Genomic DNA, 27,902 nt, shown 5'->3' on the forward strand with positions numbered 1-27,902 from the left:
TGTGCAGCATCCCGCCGCCTTTGCCAGGTTTACACTGCGGAAAGGATCTCTTACACTTTGGGGGATTACGTGTGACAGCTACCATGAAAGATCGACAAAGCCGCCTTTGAGCGAATGCTGGGCTAGAGAAAAATATTTGTGGCAAAAGTACTTGACTTGAACGGTTTCAAATTCCAAGCACTTGCCGCTTTCGTCAACAGAAGCTCCGTGCCAAGTCAGATGCCCGCAGACCACATGGGTGAGCAAAACAGAAAAGGAGATCATTAGGGTCGTCAAAAGTTCGTGTTGGCAAATGGAAGGCCGGTTGCTGCTTCACATTTATTAAAGGTTTTGATTAGAGAGCAGAAAAACTAATTGAAGAAATTGTCGCCCTTCTTCACCATAGTCACTCACTGAAATCTTCAAATTTTGTCAAATAAAAAGCTTAGTGATCATCAGTGTTTTTGGCTCACTCTCATTGTTTCCACCGCGTTTCAGATGTGGCATGTCGTACACTTGAAATGGTCGATTTAAACATTACCTTGGATTTAATTTAGCACAACTTGTTTGCAGAGGATCAAGATAAGAACTGTTATGACGACAAGAGAAATACCAACACATTGAAAGTTGTACAAGTGTGGCCATTTCAAATTCTCTTAACTATAAAATTAGGTATGGTAGAAAAGACATCTGGGAATGACGCAGACTTGGCATGGGACAAGATCTCATGCCATAAGAAATGTAGGTCCTGCAACGAGCAAGATTTTTTTCTCTCATGGTTTTGTGCCTCAGATTTATTAACGTGAAATACATTCTCCGTTATGTAATTCTGTTACGGCAAGAACAAATTTGACCCTGCTTAGAAACCCCTCTTATGCATGCAACTTAAATTAGGGGTTTAAAGAGGGTTAATCTTTCCTCATGTTGAGGTTTTTGAGTTTTTCCTTGCCCTCATGCAGGATTTAGATCAAGAGATGATGTAATAATAGTAATAAATGTGGTTTGCAAAAATCTGTGGTCTGTGCAGCCCTTTGAGAATCTTTGACATAAAGGGCGTCACAAACATGACTTGACTTAATTATTTGGTGACAAGAAACCCTGCTCCTCATCGGTTCCATTTAACATGCTCAAAAATCAGTTGTGCTTGTTTGTTAGAGAAGTCACACACACCCACAATAACTATGATGCATTTTTAGTGAGCACAAGCCTCCATTACCAATGTATTACCAATTAAATACACGGGAATTAGAATTGTCTGTCATTGATAACATTGTAGTAAACATTGTTTACAATGAGCTAAGACATGGCACTCCGTGATAAACACCTAATAAAGACATAAAAGACAAAAATAAGATAAAATGAATGTCAGTATAAATAGAAATATTTACAAGGTAGTGCTTGGAGACTGGAGTTGTAAGTGCATCAGAACAATAGTGCAATGACAAACGGCAATTTTTACAAAATTGATGCAATTTGTGTCCCAGGCATGGAAAACGTTTTTATAAAGAAGCATCTTATTCTGTAGCTGCAAATTGTGCACTTTGCTCAAATAAGATGGCTAAATTACTTGTATTTGCACATTTATTCAAAAATCAACAAAGTTGGGATACAAAAACCCATCTATTTTAAAAAAGTTCAGAATTCCTTAATAATATCTGATTTAATCAATTGACATGTTCAAGAACATTGACTCATTATTCAGTTCCAGTTAAGATGTCAGTGAAGTCTGATTCTGAAACTAAAGTGACTCAACGCTTTCCATTTACAATTGATTGTATGACTATAAAATGTCTTTTTGTCTTCTACGCAAAAAATGTACTTTAAGTTATATTACATTTGCAAACGTCTCGTGGCAATCTTGATGAGACAGGCTCTTGTCTTGAGCGATTTGTGTCCTGTCCAATGCTGTATGGATACAGTCTGATTAGATACCAACACTCAACTTAACCTATGTGTCCAGTCAACTCAACAACACTTAGAGATGGTCTTTAAGTTTTCTATTTGTAATTAAAATGCTAAAACCAAAAGCTAAGAAGCAAATACAATGTTGTGTTCTCTTTAATGTTGGGTTTTAATCGAGAGTCAGAAACCCATTTTTTGTTGGCGAACCCTCCCCAAAAGTAACAGTGTGTCTTATTACATCCTCGTGATGCAAAACATCAGTTAAACAAAATAATATTGATTTAAATAGTAAGCAAAAATACATGATCATATAATTGTGCATTTTTAAAAAGATAGAGAAAATTGCAAGAGTATGATTGTAGGCCATCTTGCTGCTACCAAAAAAAAAATTTAAATTAAAATAAAAAACCCGGAGAAAGGCTGGCCACAAAAAAAATGACAAGAAAAAGGATGTGATTTGCTTACTTTGAGTCTCTTCGGTTTGTATTTTTCGTGTGCTTTGTCTGTTATGCCATACAATGAATCGACAACTAGTGGGCACATATTATTTGCTTTTCCTTTGTTTCATGGCTGGGCGTTTAAAAGGACACTGAATAATATTCGACCACTTCATGTCACTGTATTGTGTAATGCAACCAAAATGAGTGCTACAAAGCACATGGAAGAATTCAAACTACAGAGACTCAATGTTCCCAAACTGCTCTATTTTTTTGCCCAGCCTTTCACAAGGTTTTTGGTTGTTGGGAGTTCCCTTAGCAGTACGACAGACAATCTTGTGAGCTCCCTGTAGTTGATCTTCAAGTTATGCAAATATAGATTTCCTGACCTACATATTTATATTATACTTCATGTATTTTTGCTTACTATTCAAGAGAATATATGTTTTTAATAAATCGCGGTTTGTTTGTTTTTATTCTAAGAGGCACCAACAAAAAACACAATGTCCTTTTAAGATGGGAAAAACCCAGGATGAATAAACTCTTTCCTGTTATTATAAAGTGACATAGGATCCAGTGGTTGAAAAATCAATCAACACGCTTAAATATGGATGGCGTAATGTGGAAATATCTAGGTTATTTTGAATCTCCAGTAAGTATCATGTTGAACGCCTTTAAACACAAGAGGGCGTCTTGAAGTCTCAGCGTGGCCTCAAAGCGCTTAAGTGGTCTTCTTGTTGACACTTTAATCAGCGGTTTGGCACTGGTGTTCGCTCTCCTGTGTATCGTTTAAGTCTGCATTAATCAACCCGCGTGTTCATCAGCCCCAAACTTTCGTAGGAGATCAAAGAAGCTGGATTTGCACGACAGACGTGCTAGCAAACTTGGAAATAAGATCTAGTTGGAGCGCAGCAATGATCCAGCGCGAGTCTCCGTCTCGCAGCGATCTGCTTGTTTTCACAGTTGAAAAGCTCAGCTCTCGCAATGTGGACTCACTCGCTGGCAGCGGAGGCACTTAGAGTGAGCCAGTGCAGAGATTGATCAGCTGGGTGGCGTCCAAGCCGAGTACTTTCCTCCCGCCAAGCGTAACAACTCTCGCCACGCCCGCGCCAGCTCGTGCACCGTTGCAGAGAACACAACTGCCACCTCTTGCATTAATGACCCACTTTATTCTCTCCAGGAATCATACACAATGACCAAATTCAAGAACTTTTAAGGACTTTCAAAGCCAATTATCGAAATCCTCCAATGCAATTAAAAAGAAGAATTCAGGTGTGAATCATGTATTGTGCAGAGCCACAAAAACATTTGTGATGTACAAATAAGACTTTTAATCTTGCATGTGCATTTAGAGATATCGTTTTTAGATCTTGGGTAAATCCAAATCTGATCAAATCTAAACTCTGAACTCTGAACTACTTTATACATCACGATTTATGTGTGTCCGTATGTGGCTCATAGGCTAAGAGAGTGTTTTAAAAATAGTTAAATATATTTGGGGGTTCTCAGGTTGAATTTATGGGTGCTTGAGCACCCCCCAAAACAAGCTTGTTACACCCATGGGTAAAAGTTTACTGTAGATTGAAATATAAGTCGATGAGGATTGCATTTTTAAATTAGACCCCCCACCCCTTTCCAGGGCACGTAGGACAGTAGCGGCAAGGCGAAACCATCTTTATATCGAATCAACGACACACAAACAAGTTAATTAACCTAATAACCAATAATAGCGAGTGAGAGGATGAAAAGTGTTTGCTCTATCCTATAATACCGTTCTAGTTGGATAAACAATCCATCAATCCATCAAATAACAATCTCTAAATCCGTGAAAAAAACGCAGGGTTTTATGATGACACAATCACACTACGTTACATAGAAATATCAATAAGGTTCCGTGCAGCAGTAGTCGAGAGAGCCTCTTTTTCTTTCCACAGCGCCTATCTGCTTTTATCTTTTACCAAAGCTGTTCAGTACGCGAAACATCTTGGGGAGGTGATAGGAGAGGGGGGTGTCAGAGAGTGACTTTATGCTTGTCATCACTGTTTTTTTTGTTGGTGTTGCATGAATATGGTAAAAGTAATAAAAGGCCTGTTCAACTTGACAGAGGCTGCAATGATGACACATGCCAGAAATTGACGTCAGCAGGTAAAAAGTTCAGAATTACGTACTGCAACATTAATAATTTTCGTTCTAAAATTTAAAAAAAAAAAAAAATCCACAAAATAAGCTTAATCAACCAGAAGTTTCGATTTCAGTATAATGATAATTTTTTAAAAAAATCATAAAAATGAAAAATAGTTAACAAAAAAAACATTAAAAATTAATATTCTAAAATGGGTTAAATCATTATTTTCTTGTTTCACTTTTTAACTCATTCTTCTACTTAAATCAGAAAGGAAAAAAACCTAACAATTATGATATCAGCTGATATGGAAGACTTAAGACTTTTATTAATTATTTATCACCCAATTTAAAAAATGTGAAAAAAATAATTTTAAATAAATATTCCTCTTGTTATACATTACTTAGTAATTATTTCATATTATGTATGTACACCCAAAATGAGGAAAATTTGCTCCATTTAAGTACTATTTGTATTTATTTCATGAAATCTAAACCTGTAACCCAGATATACAAAAAAAATTCACCATTTATATGATGTCTTAGGATGCCTCGTTTGTTTTTAAGTTTTATGAAAACGTTATCCTAAGTATTTGAAGATTGGGAAAGCTCTGCACCTGTACATATTTCCCCACCCAGAATACCTGCGAGTTTGAATAAAACCCAATTACTATAGACTATGAACATATTGTATTTTTGCAACACTGAGTCTTACAGAGTTCAAAAAAATATTAATATAATGAACAATTATCTGTCAAGACAATACAATTTTTGAAGAGAATGTAGTTCTTATGTAGCCTATTTGAGTTTACTTGACTTCAGCATTGCAAAAAAATCTGAGCTGAAATAACCTATGTATATAAGTTAAATAAACACGGAAACAATATTTTTTTTCTATTCCGATCTAAAACTAATATTAAAAAAATTATGGCCAGAGGCCTTAATGGCATTTTAATATTTAGTTGGTTGGGTGGTACAGAGACGTGGTCAAAATTCCAAATGATCATAGTGCCTATCACCCTGGCCCGAGTGACGGCAGGAGACCAGCTGTATAAATGAAATCAACGCCAATGGGCGACTGTTGTCATCAGCAATTGTAAAAGAAGACCTTACTGGAAATGTGATTCAAACAGATATATAATTTAACTGACATGTATTCAGTCTCCTGCTAAACCGCAGGCATATGGACAAGAGCTTTAGAAAATGGTTAGATGGTTGTTTGCTTAAGGGCAACTTGCGATTTATTGGTGACTAGTCTGGGCTATACCTACGTAAACTACCTAATAAAAAAGCTTTTTGATTTTACCACATTATCCCACTACTTTTGGTGAGGGTGCCAGAAAAGTGTGTTAAAGAATGAAGAATACAGAAAGTCGGCCTGGAAGAGTCCAATTCATCATCAGACACACCAAAGAGTTGTTTCCCTCGTCATGCTTTTTTGCATTTATTTGTATCTTTCAAGAAGATTTTGTTTTCTCGATTCTCTAACATTAGTTTCTGGCACTATGAGTGAAAATAGTGAGCTAATGAGATAAAAAGCAGTGTTTCTCATACCATAGGAAGATTCTGGCGGGCCACGAGGATTTAATTGGTCCTACCACTCTCATAGACTTGTATGATAACAAATATAATAATATAATGTAAATACAAAGAATAACTTTTACATTTCTTATTATATAAATGATCGCAAACACCATGGTGTGTACTTGTGCTACGAATCTGTCAATAAGTCAGTCAGTTAAAAATAAAAAATTCCTCCCCGGACCCCTGTTCACCCACCAATCTCTTACAAAAATCAATGGGCAACACTGAAATTAAATGTCATCTGTATCACTAGTGGTTTAGTGGTTCGGTTTCGGCACTCTCATTGCACAACATGTACTGTATAAAATTCCCTAACTGTTATATGCGGAACAGTTATACATAAGGTAGGTCTCACTGTCACTGTCATTCCACGGTTTTACTCCTGTAAGCCTTATATGAAAATAGATGACAATATATATGATCAAAGACAATAATCCATCAAGCCCTCACTCAGACCCCCATTGATGTGAAACCTAAATGAGGTCAAGGAAAAAGTCTAAACCTTAGCATGAGGAAAATGAAGAAACTGAGTAGGGAAATTGGTGAATTAGCGTTAGTATAATAGCAGTGGCTTCGCAAAGTTTGAAGTCAAGATGGAGGGCAGAATCATGTTGGCGCACGTGTCTCGCATGTTGTATGCCAGTTCGTCATTACGCATGATGGGAGCTGATTAATTAATCAAATACGGACTGGCACTGATCACACAATCAGCTGGCACACTGTTGATGCCTCAGTGTTAAATAAATTCCTCTGATGGCAGCAGTAAAATGACGTTTAAAACTTGTGACTTCATGCTCCCGGACTGCAACATTTAACATAATTCACCTCAAATATTTGGGGAGTTAACAGACACGAAACCCGTGCGTGCTAAGGAAACCAGAACAGAACGTTATGGGTTTTATTTCATCTTGTTTATTTCACTAAATGGATACCATGTGAAACATCTGGTGCGTAAAAAATTGTGTTCTATTTGACGAGTGATCTGAAAGCGGGTAAATTATTTCATGACACAAAGGATGAAGACGTAGTTGCAGTTATAAGCTTTTATTGTTTTTTTTTGTAAGCATGGCCCCTTTTGTCAGGGTGTCCCAATAAGCTCTAAACTTCAATAATTTCCAATCAATGAAATGATGATTTCCAATGTTTTAATTCATCTCAAAGCATATATGTGAAGCGATGTCGCTGTTAGTTGTAAAAGTGAGACGAGGTAACCGCCAACCTCAGCAAAATATTCACGCGAGAGTGCAAACTTGAGGTACTCAAGCGAAATGAAGTCACTGACTGCTTAAAGGTGTTTTTTTTACATGCGAAAACGTGAAAATTACACTGCAGAGGTTGTTTTTGTTTTTAGGAAGGGGATTCAACTTGTGTGTCAGTTCTTGGCATAACAGCCAGTTAATTAAATTAAGAAAACTAGTGTGGACTTGGTAAACTCCACCATTAGAAGTGCAACGTATAATGGATTAATAGACAATTTATAATACGGCTAGTTTTTTAAAAAATGATCGATTGCAAGCTTTCAGAAACTTGGGATTACAAAATCTCTAAATTCCCAGCATTTTTTGTCTTCTTAACTAGTTGCATATTTTTGTTGTTCCATGCTCGACCGATCTAAGTGTCAAAATAAAACATGTCCTTGACATTGGAAAAACATGTTATATAGGGCAAAATATTCTATTTTCTAATTTTCAAAAATGTATAATTCCGGTCAGAAAAGTGTCTTAATATTGCAAAAATACAAAATGTAGCTCTGTTTTGGGGTCCTCAGGAAAAATGATTAAGTCATTTGTTTTCTATAATGTTGGAAATAAAGCGTTTTTCAAAATGGCTTATCTAAAGATTTGAAGAATCTGCAAAATAATTGATGGATTCCGTCTTTCTAATTGAAATCTAAACCACTTTAAAAATCCCCCTTTGTTGATGTTTTTGTATGTGCCTTATAGGCTCTGAAACGGCTACACCGATTTTCATAGAATTTTACACAGTTTGTACTTGAGGCCTCCGCGGGTGTCTTTGGCTAGGTTTGGTGTCATAACACACCCACACAAATACCAACAAATTCCAATCTTCTATCCTTATGTTCACCATTGTGTTAACAGTATCTATGACACACCTAGCCAATGCAAGAAGACGAGCTCATGCAACAGGAATTCAGAGCTGCTAAGCGCTAATGCAGCGTACAGGACAGCGGCAAGCGGGGTTAAAGGGGAGCGAAGGAGGTCGCCTCTGGTCAATGCAACTAATCACCCCCCCTCTCGCACAGGAACACACTATATAAAGAATGTTTACGCCTACAAGGCACGCACACATGCATGCGTATTTTTAGAAATGTAGAGTATATATGAGGGAGGGAACAGTGGGGAGGGGAGGAGACGTCGAGGAGTGCACACAATGTCCTCTCACAAACTGACACATGAACTCACTTGGCTGCAAATGGGAACAAAGCATAAAAGCGTATAGCTGAAACACCGACGCTGGATCCATCGCGGCACGTCGGATCACAACCCACGGCTCGACACATCTGCCAGGCATTTTTGTTTTATTTTCAAAGGATGAGATGCTCTGTTTTGTCGATCAGCGAGAAGAAAAGTGGGACAGAGAATCCTTTGATAGACATAGTACAGCGGTCACCGACTTGAGGACCCTGCAGACTGTTTTCGAAAACAGCTCTCTGGTGATGGGGTCATTGTGATTTTCTCGGATGTGTGAACATCAAAACAATGGAAAATGTTATAGAAAGTGTTTTAAATTACCGACGTCTGTTTTCTAACCGGCTTAAGAAATCTCCATGATGACTGTGCATGCACACATCCTCAACTTTTCATATGTCAAAATCTTTATAGAATCAGCTTATCAATTTACTAAGAATAAGCATATTTTAGCACCACTTATTTAACAGCTTATTATTGACAAAATAAAAACCAGGTAGTAATAGGTTAATTCAGTACAGTAATGCAAATCAAACTGGTAGCCCTTCATACTCATCACTTATACCAGTGGTCCGCAACCTTTTGTGCACCATGTACGGTGTTAGCGTCTGACAAAATCTAGCATCTTGGCCCAATCATAACATCAGTAATAATAATGATAATAGTAAAAAAAATTATAATTATAGGCCGAAATCCACTGGGTAATCACTAGACCACTAAGAAAAGGCATTCGATTTTATCTCTATAAGATTTCCAGTCATGCTCCGTTACAATGTTGTAAAATGTGGCATCGCGGGTAAAAATAGTGTGATGATGAGATAATGTTCCAATGTTACCTATAATCCTAGTGGTCTAGTGGTTAGGAATCGGCGCCTTCACCGCTGCGAACCGAGTTTCATTTCCGCTACATCCAATCCTGAGTAATTTGGGTCAACAGTTTTTGCTTACTGATCAATCGTCACTCACATACGATAATATACTAGCGTAAAACTTTGTGTACCAAAATTTGGGGGTTTCCTTGGGTAAAAAATTTGACCCACGGCCCGGTACCGGCCCACAGCCCAGTGGATAGGGACCGCTGACTTATCTTACAAACAAACTAGCAATCAAAATGTTGCAAGGGCTCTATCTATTGACTAATCTAGTGCGTGAAAATGATATCAGGCATAGGAAAAGACAACACTAAACGAGTGAATGTCGAGCACTGATACTTTGCTGCGATCGAGTTTCAGGAAGAGTTGGGAGAAACAATTAAGCTTTGCAAAACAAACAGTTGCGCATGCGTAATAGGGCAAAAATCTCGTTAAATTAAGCGTACGGTTGGCACAGCACCTTGGCGGCGTTTTGACAACAACCACCCGAGTGGCGAGGCTGGCGTCAAGACGCACGCCCGGACGACGAATCCATCGGGCGGGAGACTGAAGACGGCGCCGAGCTCAGGAGCCGGTGGGCGTACGTTGAGTGTTAATTACTGTCAAGCTGACCCACATATCTCCCAAGTGCAACTCCAAGCTCTGAAAGGCTTAATTAGCAAAGGAATTGTTGTGAAGCCGCAGCTCTGCGCACAAAAATCAGGATTTAATTATCGCTGTTTTTCCCTTCTCTTCTCCGGGGAGGAATAGTGCTAGCGAGGCGAGTCGTATTTATTTGGATTATTTGCTTGTTTCACACCTTCATCTTAACAAATTCCCTTTTCAGAAAACAATGAAGCGTGACGGCACACAAGCGCCGACGCGTGGAATTACCGTGCTTTGCTTTTCTTATTAGCGGGTGATTGGGAGGGAAAAAGCAATCAGCTTTATTACCTTGCTTATCTGTCTTGATGGCGGCACGTAATTGCGGCTGGGAAAAATGATTTCAGTCATAAAAGGAGGCCAGTGTTCACAAGACCACAAGTGGGGCGTGCTGCCAACCTTTTTGTTATTCCATCACTTATCGCAATAATCACTTCGGCAATTAACAAGAACTTATTAGTGTTTATCCATCTTTGATTTTAGGATTAATGAGGTAATGCATTAAGAAGTACCGTACATATTGTGGTCTAGTGAGGACACGTAGTAAGGGAAGAACTGGACCATTCAACCACAGTGGTTTAAAGAATTTGGTGTGGACATGATTATTGACTTAATTAAATTTAAAATTAAAAACTAATTAAAAACTTAGCATTTGATTATTTTTTTTAATAATTTATATTTTGTAAAATAAAAATGGATTTTAATACCAAGTGATTTATAATATTAAGATATTCTATTTCAAAGCGCCTTATAAGAGCCCCAAGGTGGCTGCACACCAAAACAAAACACCAATAAAACAAGAATAAAACAAAAAAGCAATAAATACAAGTTTTTAAAATTACAGTTAAAGAGGGAAGCATGTGAGGCAGTTTACTATGGATTATTGTTAAAATTCTGTTTTGCACAACTGTTGATAAATCTATCCACTATTATTCCAAGACCGTAAATTATGAAATGTATGTGTTTACGAATAAAATGAGTCATTTATCTGGCAACACCAAGTATGCTAATGATTTGTCAACAGAATTATTTTTGGGAATTCAGTATACCAATTTGAAGATATAGCAGGTACTCGCGGAAATTACAGATAACAGTCTCCAATACTTGATAAAATTTGCATCAAAATGAATAGCAGATTGTGCCATAAGTGGCAATTGTCTTTGTTGATAAATTTCGTCTATGTGTTGGCAATAAAATTAAAACTGACTGGTATTGGCGCGCACCGAATGAAATCACTCACTGAGAAAAAAAATTGTATTGAAAATCTATGGCAATCGGTAAGATTTTTTATGATTCTCAACTCTCATTTTCAAATGCTTAATTTGGCAACATTGCAAGAAGATCGTAATGTGCTATTTCAGGAACAGGTCTGTGGCTATGGAGATCCTCCGGGGGCTGCCTGCAGGCCCCGAGGTGATCCCCAAGCACTGCACATCGATGCACTTCATCATGACGGGAAACGCTGATCACAAAAGGTGCCATCTCCTCAGTATTCAAACAGATGATCAGTGGATAATTTCTCGGGATAGACATGCACTCTCAGTGATTATTTCCCATTAAGTGGAAGATCTCAATTGTCGGTTCCAGCTGCATTTAGAAGATAATGGAAAGTGAAGTGGTTTTCTACACTCAACCGAGGGCCTACATTTTAAATGTTTGCTGAAAGAATCGAAAAGGCTTAAAGAGGAAATATGAAGATTTGCAAGAGAAGTGGATCAATGTAGACGGGAGGCCCCACATATCACCAACTCAAACATCATAGTTGTAGTGCAGGGGTCGGGAATTTATGGTTCAGGGGCCAGATATGGATCTTTTCATGAGCGGGTGAGTGGATCCTTTAACCACTAGGGTTGTATGGGAACCATTTTCTGTGGTGTGGCTTGGACATGTACAGCCATTGATGTATGAGAAGCCAAAACAACACACTCACAGCGTTGCACAAACATACCCTGTTTATGGTTGCACTTCTCTAAGGAATACCTCATTATGGGAGCTCGCTAAACATTGTATGTTCACTGTTGAGACACGTTACGATGAAAACCCAAAGAACAAACTGTAAACACCAGCAAAGCACCCAGAGCAATTGGACTGGGTGAGCGATAGAGCGAATTTTTGCACACATGGTGCAGTCCTCCTAATACATCCATATCCTATTCGTTTGATATTTTTACAAGAGAACTCTGCTCGCTCCTTGTTTTGAAAGCATTATTTACGATAGAAATAACAGTCAAAATGACTCTCAACGTTCTTAAAGCCCTGGTGTGTAACATTTGACCAATAGATGGCACTGTTGTCTAATGTGAAGGACAACCAGTGCCAAATGAGCACTATACTACTAGAAGCAGGCTTTTTCTTACTTTCACCATTTTCCAAAAACCTGGATGGATGAGCATGACGTCACTCTCAAATACTCCGCTCTAGTCTCCCTTTCCTTGATCCTAATGCGTTACAGCTCTGACAAAAGTAGCATAAGAGCAGATAGTGGCAGTGGAAAATAAAACATAAGGGCTCTTTGAACTCAGTTGGGCATTGTTAACACAAACTTAATAGTGAAAATATTCAACTTTCAGCACCTCAAACGACGCACTACAAGTAACTGCAGGAAAGAAACATTTTAAGAGGTATATTTGATGATATAGGATACAGGATCTCGCATTATTGTGATTTCATAGATTTTATCAAACGTTACACAGTGAAATAAAATGTGCTGAGGAATTAGCTTTTGTCTGGAAAGCGGGTTTGCTGGTTTTGTTTTAAAACATATGGTCCTCTCAAAAAAAAAAAAAAAAAAAAACATCCTCAAAATAGTTTGCTTTCATAGCTTTGAGTCAAAAAGGTTACCAACCCCTGTTGTAGTCCAGGAGTATTAGGATAAGGGGGAAGGGCTTCACAGAGCCTCAAATTGTCGTTCCCCCTTGAATCTCTGCTCGCAAGAAGGGAATTCCTCGCTTTGCCACGACGCCAAGTGTTTATGACATGTGACAAATATACGATTCTGGGAATCGCCGGAGCAGCTCTCGACTCCGCTCTGAGCTCCTAGCCGAGAAGGCTTCAGATGGAAGCACGCCTGCCTTCCCCTTGCCAATGCACATCTACAAGGTGCACATCTGTGCTTCAAGGTGACAATCAAAGGACAGACGCACATCTGCCAGGCCAGTGGGCCCCTTGGACTGATAACTCTTGTCTCACGCTCCATGAGCTTGTGCTTATCAGCCGGCGGCACAAAAACACAACCACAGTGGGCTTGGCGCCACAAGTCGAATGCATTCTCTACCACAATCAAGGACAAACGCAGTCAAGAACCTAACAACTTTTCTGGAGGGTGCCAACAGTTCAGGTTTCAACAAAATCAGGGTGTCCATAAGTGTGGTTAAATTTTCCCATAAAAACAGCTTTACCGATAATTGAAATGGAATGATGTAACCTCGATCGTAAGCGTTGTGATAACATTGTGGCGGATCTGCTTGGATTGTTTTATTCGCCTGGGGTCTTTCTGCGATAGTCCTTCCTGCGCGCAAATCATGTCACTAATTACAATTTTATGGTGACGCCAAAGATCTTCGACTAAATCTTTAAAGCCATTTTAATCCGATTGATTGATTTATGTTTTATCAAAGTTGAAACATGGCCAGGATTTGTTGAAAAATATTCCAGTCTTTATGATTTACTTTTAACACTCAAGACTTAATCTTTATCTGCGAATAATCAGTGTATGTAATGTTTTACACAAAACTACAGTAACTGTCTGTACTCTGTGGCATAAGCAACTAAAAAGATCAAAATTAAAAAAAGATAAAAACAACACAAAAAAATATTTTGTGAGATAGCTGCCACTTTTAGCTTCAGACAGCACTTTGGAAAAACTGTATTGAACGCTGATTTGAAATAAAACTAGCAGGAAGTAACACCAGAAGAAAGCTATAATATATATTTAAAATATATTTTTAGAAAAACTAGTACAAAAGCCATTTACAATGGATGTTAAAATGAAAAATAGTCAAGTTTGCTGGCTTTTTTTTTTCCACTCGATGATTGTACTTTGTGAAATTAAGCCTCAAAATTGTCATCTTTAACCAAAGATGGCTTGCGGCTGGCTATTCGGGCGTCACAAAAAGTGAACAACCTTAGGATATGTTCAAAGTAAATCCTAGTTTTTACTGACCCCAGTTTCTTTTCTCCCCACCCTTTGAAGCGTCTATTGATTAAAGACATGCCTCACACTTGTTATGCCATCTTATACTAAGTTTGAGGGCTGAGTTTCCAAAACTATTGAAAGTAGCACAAATAAATGATTTTAAAGGAAAGAAGTAGACTGCCCATGTTCTTCCAGGTTACTTAACTTGACAATATGACTTTTCAAAGACAGGCCTACCAACCTTCTTGATAAGTGAAATGGGATTCAGGAGCTTTTCAAAAAACACATGCCATGACTATTGAAGAAGAGCCCAAGCCTTTAATGGCCGCAAAAAAAAAAAAAAACGGAAGACCCCTGGTGCCTTTCTGGGCTAGGCTTCCTTCTTGAAGCGCTTTAGCGGTTCTAGTAGTGATAGACATGCATATATACTGTTTCATTTTACTAAGTTAAACCAGCTGCGAAGGCGGAACTGTCAAAGAATTGTGGTCGGTACGGCTCATCAAGAGGATGCGGCAAATGATGAAAAATGTCGATAAACGTGATCAGACAGTGGCCTGTCAGCACGCAGCACGCAAATGAAACATGCAGGGAGGAGTTAAATGTACTCACTTTGTACTATGAGTTTGGTGGAGAAAACATGAAAACGGCATCGTTTGGCTTCATTACATTCAAAAACCAACAGCGATACTGACTCAACACTTTTATTTACAAGTTTTATTTCAAATAAACAGAATCAAGAGACAAAAGTGGAACGAAGTCTGGAGATATAAAGACCAAAAGACCTGTTCATTGGAATACTTTTAAATCATATAGTGGTTGTACCGAGAAGGAAAAAGCATCTAATTCTATTCTAACTTTCAATACAGCCCGGGCCGATCCATTACCCCTGATGCTGAAGCGCGCACACACATCCAACTGTGATGATCAGATGACATTTCACTGTTGGCCTCATTCCCCCATGCTGAATGGATCCCTAAGAAGCTGTCCACAAACCAGCAAACATATGGGTGCTATAATCTAATTAGGTAAAGGGGGGAAGCACGCACACGAACACACCCATTAACATAGAATGTGGGAAAAGCGCACAAGGGCCTGCCCAGCTCCTATGAGACTAACAGCAGTCAAGTCAGGTCACACTGGCTGTAAACAAGCTAGTTCATATAGCGCAAACAGGATACAGAGCGCTGCTTCACGTTCACACTGTCGTGTGTCAAGATTAATGATTTATCAACAGAAGTGATTGACTGATGATTAAAACTGGGCAAAACAATTATCCAGACTTTGGATTATATATAAACCGAAGAAAAGTATTGACAATGTGAAAATATCTTGAATGGACCTTTTTACCTGTATAGCAGTGGAAACCAGCAATTAATATGCTGCATGTGATCCTGTTGTTGCTAGAGCCGCAATGGTTAGTCGATGTTTGTCAACAAAAATCGCTAATAGAAGTAGTCGACAATGAATTCCATTGTCGGCTATTGTCGCCATACATGATTTTCTAACAGAGGATGGCACATGAAAATCTGTGCTGAGATTCGTTTATGCGCAATAGCATCTTTGTCTTGAAAAACTGAAATGATGGCATCAACATTAAATACGCGTACCAAAACTTATAAAGTTTGGGAGGATTTTACCCTGGGTAGGCCAATAAAAAGACTAGTTTGGAAGTTTGCAAAGCAGACCTTACGCATCATTGCGGTAGCCCAGTGACGCACAAACATTTGAAGAGCACGTCACACAATTAAACAAAACAGAGTCTGACTTGCCTCTATAAGATTCAAGACTAACATTCAAGCCTCAGATTCAGCTAATGAACAAATTAGGACTCATTTTAATCTGTGATATTTCTGTGATGAGTACATTTTGAATGGTCAACATCACCATTTCTTGAATTCTCATAGTTTATATATTTTTTGTGACTAGTAACATCATAGAGCCACGTATTTGATTGTCAACAGTCTGAATTTAAAGGGTTAAGGAAGCAGGTGAACTGAAATTGGTATGCGAGACCGGGGTAATATCGAGATAGTCATACTTTGACACCATCTCTCAATATGGCCGCTCCCGGAAGAGGAATAAAAACAGGGGAATTTTGCTTCTTAGCGCAAATTCTACCAACAGTGTTGTCGTAAATGGTGACCCATACAAACTTATTGATGGGAAATCCATTGTGTTATTTTCAGTTAATTGAAACCCATTTGTAATACACACACATTAAGCATTATTGCTCTTTTCTGCATCATACGTGCACATATTTTTAAAAAGTGAGAATCATTCTCCAGGCCCTACTATTGACACAATTTAAAGGTGGGCGCGTCATTTCAGTTGTCCTTAACTTAAGTTAAAAAATATATATCTATTAAGTATGTGTTAACATTGCCCAAATGAGTTCAAAGACATTTTATCTCACTTTTAGCAAGACTGTTCGAGGCAGAACATATTAGGTAGGATGAATGGAGCGTGGCGGGAGTGCCGGAGAGTCAAGTCATGCTCGTCCCTGTGTATTTTGTTTCTGTCAGTGTAGAATGAAAATGGTGAAAGTAAGAGGAGGACTGCTTCAAGTAAAGTCCAAACACCAACCCAAATCCCAAAAAAGATTACAAAGGAGAGTTTATTTAGCTGTGCCTAAGAAATACGTGCTGACTGAGACCGCAATAATGACATAAGCCATAAGCAACGGGTCAAAAACTTCCCGATTCTATACAGCTCTTTTAACAAAAATTGTGGGTGAATACTAATTTTTATTTGCAATTAAGTCTTATACAGTATGTGCCCTTGCTAGTTCTAAACAGAACTTTCTGGTGATCATCGCATTTGTGAAATATTAATTTTTATCCATCTCAAGTGGCGGAAATTTTGTATTGCACCGCCACAAGAAACAACCTTACAGTGCTCGATTGTATTGACCAATCACAGCTAGGAATTGAATGATACCAATCCATTGTCAACTTTAGAGAGGGTTGAGCTAAAATCTGCAAAAGTACTATGTTCTCAGCATATATAAGACTCAAACCACACAAAATGAAGCAAGAGAAACCTCTATTTGCCAATGCAAGTCAACCCTAATAATTACCCTTTCAAGATTTTCCCCCCATGAGTTTTAAAATTGTTCTTTTCTATATACTGCTTAACCACTAAGTGATCTTAGCTGCAAGGACGCAGTGGGAATTTGGTTGTGTCAGCGTGTCATTAAGTGCATTTTAAACATCCACGATTTGATGTATAATTGAACAGACAAAATATTCATGACAAATGACAACGGTTGATGAAAGGGCAGGTGAGAGAGTCGGAAGGCCGTGCTCCACTTCTCAAGCATCCCCCATGCCTTTCCAAGACACCTCTGACATCATTATGCAGCCGACCGGAGCGGCGGGTCAGGATTATATAAGCGCTCTGTGTTTCGGAACGTTGCTGACCCGTCGAGGCTGACCTAGAGGAGATGGATGCAAGAAGAGGAAAAAAACGCCAGGAGGAAAGACACATATCTGGGATTAAAGGGAGAAAACAAAGCAGGAGGCCATGCTGGGGTGCTGGCTGCTAGGAAAGAGTGAGGAAGGTCAGCCAGGGCCCCTGAAGGAGGCCCAGACAGGAGGAGAGAGGATGCATGCTGGGTCACGCAGGGTTCTTTAATGTACAAAAAGCAAACCCAACCAGGCACGTTGAAAAGGATAATAATCAATTTAACGTCCGGACATGTAGGCTAAGCCAGTGGTCCGCAACCATTTCTGTAGCGCGGACTCGTTTAATGTTTGACAATATTCACGCAACCCGGCCCGACAACAACATTAGGAATAATAACAACACACATAAATCTGCTGTCATCAGTAGACCACTATGAATCTATGAGAGAAGAAAATAAATTATATTTTATCTTATCACACAATTTTTACTCATGGTACTCTGTTGTACAACGTTATTGTGGTTAAAGTCTTTCCCAAAATGCTCCATAACAAGATTACACTAGGAGTTAAAATAATGTGATGATAAAATAAAACGGAGTGCCTTTTCCAATGTTATCTACATTCTTGGTAGTCTAGTTGTTGGAGTTTGGTGCTCTCAAGCAGCCATACAGATTTGATTCCTTTTGCATCTAATGCTAGCAAATGTGTTCTGCGGCATATGGCGACTGATCAATTATTGCTCAAATAGAGTATTATTTTCATTAATATCAACCTGAGAAACATGGCATGCAATGAGATTAGACAAGAGCAAACATAAAATAAAGACTTTAATGAGGAAGAGGTTTAACAGACTGTCATTATAGTTATGTAAAAACATATTTAAGGCGCAGTACTCAGAGACTGGCTTAGGTAATAATAATAGTGCAATGAAAACGAATAGTGAATCGAAAGAATAGGGCAATGAAAAATGCAATAACATTGAGCAGCAACAAAAATACCCAAATAAATCGCAATTTATTTTTGTAAAATAACATTTAGTAGCAACAAAAAAAATTGCAAGATGTATATATTTACTGTTTTGTGCGCTCATTTAGGGTGGTGATGGACCTAGTGTATAACACACACCCAAACTTTTACATTTTGGGGGGTAAGAAAGATTATTGTATACACGAACAAATACGGAATGAGCAAAAGACAAAGCAACTTTTTTTACTGTGCAACCCGGTACCAAATGACACACTGCCCGGCACGTACCGGTCCACGGCCAGGGGTTTGCTAAGCCAAATGCAAATGATTGGCTCGTTGTCGAACATTTTGCTGCACATGCGGTAACGTTTATATAAGCGCCTGTCTGCTGGCAACATGCAAACGTTTCTTCACCACTTCACAGCATGCAGATGAGTCCCTAAAAGGGGTGTGTAATGTTAGCGCATGCGCCGTGCGCCCTAAACCGTTCCGTTTTTTCCTGATGTGCTCCGTGTGGCTCTCTGTACAGCTGAGACCCCCGATGGTCGTTCCAGCGTCGGAATGTTGCAGAGCGGACTAATGTGCGGATTGTGCGCGTTGAATCGTCGGCGCGGTCCCGAGTTATGACACGCGAGCCGTTCGCAAGCAGGCCCCCCACGAGCGCAAAGCAGAACAAAGTATAACATTTCATCATGCCGATCGAAGGACATTGGCGCTTCATTATGCCAAAGTGATCCCGATCGATATCGGGACGCGTACGTGCGCGCGTAAAACGCTTCAATTGTGCATAGACGCGCGCGTGAGACGGCAGAAAAGCGCCATTAGGAGCAAGGGGGGTGGAGGGATGAGATCCACTCATCTGTCAAAGCCGCTTGCTCGTGAGCGCGCTCGCTAGTTCACGGCGCCACTTACCGCGGGTCGCATGGACGCCTGCTGGAGAAGGGGAGGGGTGGTGGGTACTGCTCCTCCGCTCCCCCCGGCTGACACTACACCAGGGGTGGGTGCTCGCAGGGTTTCTTCCCGGCTCGGCCACGTCCAAGTGTAGGTAGGCTTCGTGCGCGCGCACGGCTTTCCCTGCACGGCGCTGTCCGGTCTTCGCGTTGGAGTCCACGCGGCTTGGGAAGGGAAGCAAAAGGGAGAAAAGAAAATCACACGCAAGCTACTGGACTTTGCTCGTTTTCCGGCTTGTAGCCTGCTAGGCTCCCTGGCTTGCCTGAAACGCCAGTGAGGGGCACGAGGAGGCACAAGAGGGGTTTCGTGTACGGACTGTACTTGCAGCCTGGCTCCGCCCTCCTGCATGTACGTAGGCCGGATTAACCAGTCTAGCGCCCTCTACAGGAGCCTCACAATTTACACTCAGCCTCTAATCTTCTGTACTGCAAGAGTAACACGACAGCAACTGGATTTTTTTTTTTAAACCTTCTCAAATTAGGGCCGCCACCGACCAGTTTTGGGTCATTGATGCACATACATTTCTTTATTTGTTACAATGCATTTTTCTTTCATTACACTATTACTAAAGGGTAAAAGGGCATGTATAACTTAGGCCAGTCTCTAAGCACTTACTTGTGAATATGTTTGGCGATTTAACCATTATTTCATCTTATCTTTATTTGATATTTACCATGGAGCACCATGCCTAATCTCCTTGCATACAATGTTGTCAACGTTCGATGAAAATAATGACTATTCTATTATTGCAGCGAGGCTTCTTGGCCTTGTCGGGAATGTCTAAACAGAATTAAATAAGAAAAACCTCACAACTTTAAAAAATGTTCTAATTGAAATTATCACATTTCTATTGCTCGTGTCGGTTTTGACCAAGCTGTAAAATAATACAGTATTACCTCGGTTAACGCAGTAAATGGATACCATAACCCACCGCGAAAAGTAAAACTCAACGAAAAAGCGTCGCACCTTCATAAAAACCTGCAACGGTCAAACTTGCTTCAAGATGAAGTCCTCATAGCCGAAGAATATACGACTTAACAAAACATCAATAGATCTACAAATAAAAACACAAAATTGCAGTTGAATAAGTGTTCTTTATTATCATTTAAACAAAAAAACAAATTGGAGGGCTTTTTATTTCAGAGTAGCTGCCAGCTAGCATCGGGTATCCTTGTATAGACCCAGGTCTCTGCAATGATTATGATACAACCGTCCCAAATGTAGCGTTTGTAGCTGCAGGTCATCCATTTCATAGGTAATTGATCTGGTGTTGGCGAGATACAGGCTCAGCAGGGTTGGTTTAAGAGAATGTTAGGCTAACCGACGCACTAGGCCAGGACCTGCAGCCTCGCTATTGCCAATTGCCTTTCCTGCCGCCGCTTCAGTCGCTTCCCTAACTCGATAACAATCCACAGAGAACCCTCTGGTTATCAGCATTTCTTTGCACTCTGATTTTTTTTTGGAGCCCAATTGAATAGAGGAATTTATTTTCAATGTAACAAGCTGCTAAAGCTACTAGCTGTCACCGTGCTTTGCGGTTTGTTTTATGTGACGGACACATTAACTTGTGCACCCACACCGCTCTGTGTACCTGACAGCATACAAGGGCTACACGATTTTGGAAAAAAAAACTAATTACGATATTTCAGACCAGTATTGCAATTTCGATTAAATTTTTGATTTTAAAAGAAAAGTGCATTTTCTGTGCTAGTTTTCCCTTTTGTACTTTATCATTGTGAGCAGTGTTTCCTATTGAATTTAGTGAGACCCTGGTGGGTGAACAGGGTAGGGCAGGGGTCTCTAACATGCAGCCCAGGGATTAAATGCGGCTCGCGAATAATCGTTTGATGCCCCCACTGTAATAGGAAAGTTTAAAAAGACAGAGCCCATCCCAGCCATCTCCGGGTAGTGGGCAGGGGATGCCTCTATTACACATAATATGAGCTGTTTCTTAGCTATTTTGCTGCTAAGGCTAACTAATAACCTCAAAAAGGCTGGGGGGTAAAATCCAGAGGTAATATTGTGCATAATGGTCACTTTGAGTCTCCATAGTTTGTATTCTTCCTTGCACCCGTTTTTGGTTGCATTACACAATACAGCAACAGCTAGTGGTCAAATAATACACATTGTCCTTTTAATATAAATAAAGCTCATGCAAATTATGGATTCATTCATACTTTTCACATCAATTTATTACAGTTTCACATTCATTCTTAATGTTTTTTTTTAGATCTTATTTTGTTTATTAGATTAAAAAAAATATTTGAGAACAGTGGAATGTTTTGAATCAGAGATTTTCTTGTGGAAAACTTTATTTGGCCCACTTTCACTTGGACCCTAGCTCCAGGGCAGTGCTAGGAATTAAATGGACAGAACTATTTCAAGACAGTGGAGTATTTCCGGCGCTCCATTGTTCAAATTTTTGGTTTCCCTTTTTATATTTTATCTAGCGTTTTTCATGATATTTTAGAGTATCCTGTTCTTTATTAAGGAGAAGACTTTTAAAAATCCTTTAATGTTTGCGTTTCATCCGGTCGAATTTCTTTTGATGGAAAGATAACACCGTGGTGATTACATGATTAAACTACTCCCCACACTCCGCCCTGTAGGAGCGCAGCAGCGCGAGACAAAACCATGTTTATCATCCAATCAACGATTCATTAACATGTTCATTAACCAATAAACCAATTAACCCAAATAGCAGGTCTATTGCATAGCACCGTCATAGTTGGCCAAACACAATCAATGAAGTAAACTCTAAATCCTGGAAAAAAACTTTCTTATGATTAGACACACAATGTCACATCACAATATAAATTCGATATTTGTTAATTGTGAACCCCTATAGCATACACTAGCTTATAACAGTCGGGCACAGACAGTCACGCACACACAACACAAAGGGCGCCATAACCTGCCCCTGTAACAGCATTTGCTGTGTGACGTCTATCACAACACAATGCACGAATTGTCGATATCATTAACCAGAACGACCATCCATTCAATTCAAAATCCGCAAGGCAGTGAACCAGCAATAACCAACATGCAAAGTAGCGAGAGGTCTCTATATAATCAAATACTAATTACAGCCAAGACTGAATTCCTACTAGGAATAGACGTATACAGTATCTGCAAAAAAAAAAAAAAAAAAAATTAAAGACAAACTAAAAGTGATCTTTTTTTGCCACACATGCATCTTAACAATTAGTGCATGCAAGTTCTTCCACACAGAGACTTTTACTTTAATTCTGATATTTATTTGCTTTGGAACAAGTAATGAATTTTGGTCCTTCTTGGCTGTTGTTTGTTTGGTGTTGCAAATGTATATTTTATGTTTGGACTCTGTTGTGCTTTTCATTTTGTATTAGTATTAAAGTTATATTGCTGGAAAAAAGGACTTTCTGCTGCCATCTCCTGTCTAAAGCCATCATTGCAGCCTGCCAGCTCATTCATGATGCTTGTGCAAGCACATGCATTTCTTAGACACTCTCGAATAAACTTTATTTTAAGCAGACATGTTTTATTTTTCTTCATTCAATGCACGGTCTATTGAGTCAAACTGCCAAGAAAAATTGCAGCCATTTCACAACAAAAACGAAAAAATATATATATATTTTCACGAATAAGGAAGCAAAACAAGGTAACTAAGATGACCAAAAAATGGATAATGTACAGTACTTTTGTTTTAGTGTGTTTTACAGCTGATTTAAGACACAGGTAGGTAGCAACTCACTAACGTACGATGTGTTACCTGAAAAGTAACACCAGAAGAAAAAAATGTTTCCTACTTTGAGTGTTTCCTTATTCCAAGCCCATGATTCAATCCTACATCTTTAAATCCAAATCATCTAGATCAAATGCTTCATTTTGTATGTCACTGTTTTCTTCCAATTAACTGTACATTGAACACTGAAATCAAGTAACTGAGTTGTATGTTATACATATAGCATATTTGACCATAAAGTTGAGTTATAAGTGACTATTTGCACTGAGGAAATATGTTACAAATTCCAATACTTTGAAAATTATGAAAAGAGTACCATATTTTCTGGGCTATAAATCCCACCTAAAAAGCAAAAATTTCAGAGTGCACCCTATAAACCAGTGCGCCTTATATACCGTAAAGTATCATTAAAAAGATTACAATTTAATGTTGTTGGAACATATCCAATAATTAAATTAAAAAGTGCCATCCTGATGGTGCAATAACCATAACAAGATAAAACCAAGTTTAAAAATCAAGGGTAGTAGTATAAATATAACAACTGATGTGCTTGTCAGAGGGTAATAGGTCAAAGAGGTGGTGGCAGGGGTGAGACGAGCCCGTTATAATATTGATGGCTCAACTGCAGTTTCGCAAGTTGACAAAGTCCTCCAGACTGGGTAGTAGCCAACAAAGGTATGTAAGATCTCTGTTTTTTTGTTGTATTGGTACCCGGAATGATAAAAAATATCGGTTGGAAAAATTTTGTATTAAACATATAATGTAATGTTTATTGAAAGTATTGTTGGATACATGAATCAAAACATGACACAAAACTAATGCTGAGAGTGAGCATGGTCAAATTTGGTCACCTTACGCCCCCTCCCCTAAAAAATTTGAAAAATCTATCTCTGCCAACCTTTGCTTAAAAGTTTGCACCGAATTTGCACTAACAACCCGGTCAGGCAAAAAATTCCAAATTTTTGGTATCCTGAAAGAAATAAAGTTTCCATGCAAGTTGCTGGTAGGTCTAGGCACCTGTAACTTATATCTGTGGCCACGTGAAACCATCAACACGACAGAACTCGAAAAATTGATCAAAGGGCACATTGATCATTCCATTTAGTACTTTGAACACAAAAATTAAATCAAATCGAATTCTGCGGAGCTCCAAAAAGTCCAAGTTCAGCCTTTGTAGTCTTTTCCGGATATGACAAATTGTGCATCCAAGGTATCCGCTTCGTATACCAACGTTGAACTCCTTCCAGTAGGTTGATGTCTTTGAGTAAGTAAGGGTTCCACACAACACTATTATATTCTAACATACACGCAAAACATTCGAACTAAGAATGCTGGGTTCTTGTTGTAAAAATTTCAATAAATGTTTGATGCTACGTTATTGGCTTTGTTGGTAATTTTGGCGATATGCGCGATAAACTTTAGGTTTGAAGTAAGAGTGACACCCAGATCCTTATGTTCAGTAACAACATGCAAATCATGATCACTAATGCTATACAGCGAAACAGAACCATGAAAAAACGACTGTGCTATGTGAGCCATATGTGCCAATTTCTGTGAAACTGATCCTGATTTCTCTTAAGGCAGAAATATTTCGCTTTATTCTGCCATTTCCTGTGGAAAGACTAGATATGTGTTGACATAACTAGTGGCCGTGACATCAGGTGCGAACATTGATGATCAGCGCTTGCATAAACGGCCACAAGCCTCCGGCCTTACACTCGGCATGACTCCGGTGGGAGCGTGGATAATGTGCCAGACGCGCGGCAGGAGAGCCTGCTGGTAATTGGCCACCTCGCTGGCGGAGATTTGGCTCCCGCTTCTAAATCAGATACGGTGTTTGCAACATGACCATGTCGCTTCGTTGTACATCGCCATCGTATTGGGTTTCTGCTCAACAGCAAGAATTCAATGTGGAATTCGACACTTTATTATATTTATTCCTTTCATATATGCATATAATATTTTTGGGGTGGGGAGCAAGAGTCTTGTGTCATTCATCTATTGCCCATCTAATCAAAATCTTATCTTCATGGTTGGTTGGTTGGTTGGCTGGATCCCTTAACCACTAAAGTCGTAGGAGCAACATTTCCTGTTGTGTGTCTTGGTACAGCCTAGTGGTGCCAATCCCTCTCCAGGTCAACATACTGGCTTATCCATATATTTATCCTAAATCTAATCTAAACTTTATCTAAATATTTAATACTAAACTATTAAACAACTTAATAATTCCTGCTTGTTTTACCAACAAAAATCATAAAAACATTGTGCCTGTTTATCCTAATATTCTTTGTTTATTTTATTAAAGTCTTGTATGGCACATTAATCCTGTAGTGCCAGATCTAATCTCGTAAACAATGCACTGTAAATTATGGACTACAGAGCTCACAATTGCGGATTAAAAGCCGTGTGCGCAAAATCAAGGTCAAAATTCAATGTCTTTGTACAAGTCTCACCAGATTTTAAGTGGCAGGCTTAGAAGTGACGTGCAGTGTTTGAGATGTCCTTAAACAAGTTCAAAGTTCTCCATCAAGAATTTGTTAACAATACCCAATTGAGTTCAAGAGACCTTATGTTTTTTTTTCTACCTACTTCTGTTTTTAAAATTTTTTGGGGAGAGTCATTCAGGGCAAACTCATTGAGTTAGTTAAAATGGGGCGGATGGCGAGAGGTGTAGAGTGGCGTTTTCAGCTGCACTGTTTTCTTCCCCCCCTAATTTGTCTAGGTTATGTGTATTTAGATCTCGTGACCATTCAAGATGGTAATCACAAAGGTGTGCACATATTTACTATGCGCAACAAGAAAATGAGAATGAGAGCTGCGTCACACAAACGTGCCTGTTTTTTTAGTTATGAGTCGTTGTCGCGGTAATGGACCAAATTGCATTTGCTTGTCATCGTTTCTCAAGGATTAAAGTAAACTCCAGCGACCTGGGATTGACGCGAATGATACAAAGGTGTTGCGTTCTTGATAGATAACTTACTCTGCTGTATAAATTGAGCACTTCATCTTTAGGTGCCTGATTTGAAATTTTGAGTACAATGTATATTGAATAAAGCACCTACTGTCAAAGCTCCTGTTTTACTATCTTTTATTATTATGTTGGGAAAAACATGAACTTATTTCTCTCGAACAAATGTTTCGAGATGTTACCACGCTGTTTAGTATGTGCATTTGTATGCTTACGGGTTTCTCTCTAACGGTACACTACATTGTAATCAATGACTAAGACTATTCTATTCTGATCCCACATCATGGTGTTAACGCGCCTGCAAGGCTGTCGGTGCCGTGGGGTGGGGGACGCTTGCGTGGAAAAGGACATCTGGCCTGGAGGACGGTTGGATGAGTCGCCGGGATGGCCAGATGGAAAATAACCGCACTATGTAAATCTCGCCGGGCTGCAGAGAAATCCGGACACGGGGCTCCGAGTCCACGGTCGGGTCGTTTGAGGCGCAGCTGTCGGCGAAACGATTGGACGTGGGCGAGCTCGGTTTGCGTGTCTTTCAAAATATGTGACTTGGCGTAATCATTATCAGATTTCTTGCACTTTAGTTTTGTTTAAAATCACAGATATTAAATCATGTCAAGCATTGTTGGGGATACAAATTGTGGTGAGTGATAATTTGTTTTAAAAATAGATTTCTGGAGTGGGTGAATAATTTAAAAAAAACCATACACCTTAGCAAAACACAATCAAATGTGCCGTATAAATGAGGTTAAGCGCTAGGCGTCTTTAATGTTAGATGTATACGGCGTTGTTCAGTTTTCGAGTACTACATACGAAACATGTTCCACGTACTTGACGCTGAATAATACATTTGTGAGATGCACTTCCACATCTTCTCTGCCATTTTGTAGATTACAGAGGATCACTCAGGAGCCATCCGAGTGTCACTACTTTCGTCTTGCGTCAAATGACGGGTACGCATTCTACATGGATGATACATGTTCGTGATGTGAGTTAAGTGACTGGGATAAGTCACACATCACCAGTGATTATTTTTCCAAATAGGCCATAATACAGTTCTGTTTCAACATTAACCACTTAACTTAAAACAGCAGCAGCATTGCCAATTTAATTGCAGATTTTACAATGCAGACAAGAGTAAGGTAATGAGGTGTTTGAGAGTTAGTGAGGTGATGGATTTAAGATTTTGTTAAATGGTGTAAAGTAGCAGGAGGTAGAAGGTTTTAAGTATTTAAGTTCGCATGTGGCAGCAGGTGGTAGTTTGGAGGAAGATGTGAAGAAGAGGGATGAAAGGTGCAAGGTAATGGGTGTGCTGAACGGATTGTTCAAATGTAGAGAACTGCGAACGGATGCAAAGCGAAGATTGTATGAAGCAGTGGTGGTGCCAACAGTGATTTTTTTTTTCATGTTTGAACAAATTAATTGACAGTGATGCTCATAGGGTAAATGAGCGTAATAGGTTCAATGTCTTTAAAATGAGATTTTTGCATAGTATGTGTGGAGTGACAGGACTGGATAAGTTAAAGAATGAGGAAGTAAGGAGAAGATTTGGTGTGGTGAGAGCTTTCCGAGAGGGTTGATGAAAAGGTTCTGCGATGGTTTGGACATACGGAAACAATGGATGATGGCTGTTTGACTAAGAGTATGTAGTGCAGAAGTGGTTGGAAATAGAAAGAGAGGAAAGCCCAAATATAGTTGGACGGATGGAGTAAAAAAAATTGTTGTGGATGTTAGGTCGGTTAATTTAATGGATGCAAGAGTGTGTGCTAGCGATAGATATGAATGACGAAG

At 39.2% G+C, this 27,902-nt stretch overlaps 1 protein-coding gene across 2 annotated transcripts in view; it reads right to left on the reverse strand.

The window, feature by feature from the left end:
- The window catches only part of LOC148347672 (thyroid hormone receptor alpha-B), a 187,744-nt gene that overhangs the window by 142,710 nt on the left and 17,132 nt on the right, over positions 1-27,902 (reverse strand). The window contains exon 4 of one of the 2 annotated variants that reach the window (XM_088323710.1): positions 19,384-19,586. The gene's annotated coding sequence lies outside the window, so the exon portion shown is untranslated. Of the gene's footprint in view, positions 1-19,383; positions 19,735-27,902 lie in introns of those variants that run through there. The other variant, XM_088323711.1, reaches the window with a different exon arrangement.

This window comes from Urocampus carinirostris, chromosome 19, assembly GCF_059441175.1.
Source record: "Urocampus carinirostris isolate Australia breed hairy pipefish chromosome 19, RoL_Ucar_1.0, whole genome shotgun sequence".
Lineage (NCBI taxonomy): Eukaryota > Metazoa > Chordata > Actinopteri > Syngnathiformes > Syngnathidae > Urocampus > Urocampus carinirostris.